The sequence below is a fragment of the Mus caroli genome, chromosome 2 (assembly GCF_900094665.2).
Source record: "Mus caroli chromosome 2, CAROLI_EIJ_v1.1, whole genome shotgun sequence".
In the NCBI taxonomy this organism is placed as follows: domain Eukaryota; kingdom Metazoa; phylum Chordata; class Mammalia; order Rodentia; family Muridae; genus Mus; species Mus caroli.
The window spans coordinates 12,896,111-12,900,145 of NC_034571.1; positions in this window are offsets into that span (position 1 = coordinate 12,896,111).

Sequence of the window (4,035 nt, forward strand, 5' to 3'; positions counted from 1 at the left end):
TCAAGAGGGAGGGGGAGAGGGGGAGGGGAGAGGGAAAGGGGGAGGGAGAGGGAGAGAGGGAGAAGGTAGTTATAGACAGTAGTGAACTACCTTGTGCGTACTGGGAATAGAAACCCTGGCCAGTGTAAGTATAGCAATTGCCTTAACCACTGAATCATCATCTCTCTATGAGGCTTCTTTTTAAAACCTTTATTTGATAATGAGTGGAACTCAAAATGTTTGCTATCATTTTTATTTCTTACATAACATAAATTAGACCAATTCTCAGTCTGACACCAGGACATTCAAAGCTTCTTAAAAGCTAACAGCTGAATGGCAGTGATAGATCAATAATTAAACACACTTTCTTGTCTTCCTTTGATTAACATAAAAATATTTATAATTTTCCTAAATATTCTGAATACCCACTCTCCAAGGTATGCCAAGTTCATGATACCCCATTTATTTATTTGTTTTCTGTATTCTCAATGTCTGAGAACATTTTTATTATGTTCCCATAGTTTCTATTTTTAAAATCATTTTCCAAACACAAAATCATAATAAAATATTCTATCTATATACCCTTTTCCCCCTCATATCATCTAAGCCCTACAAGACATAAAAGTATATCCTATTGAGATTCACATTTACATTAAATAATATGTTCATAATAAAAATTCAGATATTGATACCAGTTGTCATTGCTGATCTTGGCCTTCATTGTAGGATATATAAGATTGAGTAATGAGTTGTAATGTTAGTCCAAGACATTAGGACTCTGGAATATCACTTAGAACAGAGACAGAAATGATTATGGATTTATTCCTCTGGCCATATTTTAATCATATTTGATCTGTGTATTTCTATGCCCTATATCTGCAATCATGTTTTGAAGCTGTCTCCAGAAACTCTATACACTTTTTCACATGTAAGCTACACATAATAATCCATAACATATACAGTTATCAGGGGATTGGTCCAGGACCTTCCCATCCCAAGATACCAAAGTCTACAGCTTTAGTAGTACTAAATCATTTAGTAAATGATTTAGTATTTACGCGAAGCCTACATATATCTTCACATCTAATTTAAATCAACTATAGTTGATTTATACCTAATATGAATATTATATCTATTATACTGTAGTTCTTCACAAACCATGTTAAGAAAATCTGTACAAAAAAAGAAAATCTGTACATGTTATGCATATGCATGTTTATTTTTCTTTTTAGAAGGACACTCTGTTGGTTTAAATCATTAATGCAGCATATTGAATGTAAACATCCATATTCAGAGCATATCCCACCTGCATAGCCTCTCAGAGAGTTTGTGAAGTTTCAGAATGCATCAGCTGAGTTCCTGTGCTCCCATGAACAGTCCCTGACACCCTTAAGCATGGAGTTCTTTAAGAGTGAAGCTAAGGACCTCCTTCTACCTTCACCTTCAGTGTCTGTGGGTAGAAGCTAAAGTTACTGCCATCCATGTCCTCTTTATCCTTGATAGACCCTTGGTATCATTTACCTTCCACATCACATTCAAACATTATTTTCCAAGCAACAGAGACTGTATTTCTCTAACTTCTATGATACTTCAAGCAAAAACAATGAGTTAGCCTTTGAAGTTAATCTTAAATATAGAACATGAAATGCAAGCTACTATAATCAAGTAAATGCAATGCACTGGAAACCTGTACTCACAGTACAGAATTCAGTGGTTGTAGAGTGATGGTTATATGACAGATATATGACAAATTAGGGTTAACATTTCTACCAGGGGAGCCTTATTTGATTGAAGATCCCGAATTCACATAAGTATACAAGTTTTAGGAGTCCAGGTGATATTTCTTGTAAAACGGATAGTAAAAGCATAAAAAATTAGAACTGGCCAAATGTAGTGAAAGAACCACTGAAATGCAGTTATAGGTCTGCATTTTAAAAAGCTGTTGGGATATTTCCAAAGAGCTAAAGCAGGAAGAGAAAACAGTAAGTAAGTGCAACAAGTGCTGAAATGGGGGGAGGGGGGTAATCTCCCTACAGTGATGGCTGATTCAGTCAAGACAATGAGAATTACATCAGATATCAAGAATACATCGAGATAGTAGATTATGTCATACACTACATTCCTTAGCATGGACAAATAATGGATAAAAATAATAAATGGAATGCTCTGCACGTTAGAAGATGAACAGGCCTTTTTAGTAATGTGCAGAAGTCATTTCTTAAGAGTGCATCAGCATTCATTAAAATTGTTAGATGCTGTAAGGGATTCTAAACATTTTGGTCTCCTGTTTATATACAATTTGCACTGTAATGTGCAAATACCATTTCATGTATGCCACACAATAACCTAGTTTAATGTTTTTCTTCTTGAATTCTTTTCCTCTTATTTTTTTAAGTTTTGAAAAATAGTATGTATTTCAGTGAATCAGACATTATTAAATAATACTTACATTTCACAAACACACACACACACACACACCAAAATTCTAGATATTAGCAGTATGTAGCCTTGGCAAGCTTAATAGGATACAGTAGATGCTGTGTGTTATTTTTGTTTTTCACCCTGTGTTTAGTCATATTACTTTGAGATCAACATATTCTAGACCTTAGTAGTTACTTTTCTATTGCTGCTAAAACACGCCATGATAAGGACAACTTCTGAAAGAAAGCACACAAACAGGGGGCCTGTTTACAGTTCCAGAGATTGCATCCATGACCATCATTGATATGGAACGTGGCCGCGGGTGGACAGGCATGGCCCTGAAGCAGCAACTGAGACTTTATACCTTATCCACAATTTGGAGGCAGAAAGGGAGGGAAGGAATGGATGGAAGGAAGGAAGGAAAACGAGAGAAAGAGAGAGAGATTTGAAACCTTGAAGCATATTTCCAGTGATGTACTTGTTCCAACAAGGTCACACCACCTAATCCTTCACAAAATAGTTCCACAAACTGGGGATCAAGTATTCAAGTGTGCAAGCCCAAGAGGTCCATCCCTATTCTCATTCAAACCAACATAGGAAGGACCTACCTCTCTCTGATGTCCTATATTGTCTTCTGATTTTACTTAAGTAATGAGATATTACAAGGTGTTCCTTCCATTTATAATACTAAATATGAATCCATTTCTTTTGCCAATATATCTTTCAGAAATAAGTATAATTTTATTAGTTTCGTGAACACCACCCCCAACAAAATTTTGTCATCCTAACAACTAACTCTAGTGTCAGTAAGCCTCATAAGGTATATCATGACACATTTGCATGGAAATGTTCTGAGATAATAATGTAAAAATCAAATTTGGACCTATGGAACACAACTTTGAATCTAATCTTGAGCAATACACTCTTTTCACCATGTTTTTGGCAGGTGGTGAAAGGTGGTCTTGCACATCATTTGCCTGCACTATCTCTATCAATTATACTTGAAAGATACTTATGATTTCCACATTGAAACAGGGAGTGGTTTAGTAGATTAGTTCAAGCTGATGGTGTATAAACTTGCCTGCTAATTATTTTTCTGTTATAATAGTGTCTCTCTAATATTTATGTCACAGGGCTAAAAGGAACACACATTTTTAGGACTAGAGATAATTAACTCAGATCTTCAAATCACCAGTTAATATGATCCCTTTCCCAATTTTGAGTTTATCCTGCCATACTGATCAAATCAGACCCAGGAAGGAAATCTGAGAGGACTGTCAGTGACTCTAGCCTTACAATCTTTACGTGGGTAGATAGAAACTTGCTGTGGCCATCAAGTTTCTGTTGGTTGAATGAACAGCTTGGGTGTTTACCACACCCTTCTTGTCTTCCCAAGCCTTTGCATCACACTGGGCAAACAATCCTGTCTCTCCCACACATTTATTTTAATCATCCTCATTCCCAATTAGGGTTGGACTTCAATTCTTAATGGAGTTTGCCTCAGTTGTGATAACTCAGTAGCATTTTATAAAACCTAAATAATACGTAGTTATAATTATGTTGATATTAAATTTCCTCTTTAGAGTTAAAATGTTGATATTCTATCAAACATGTTATATTTTATTACATCATTAG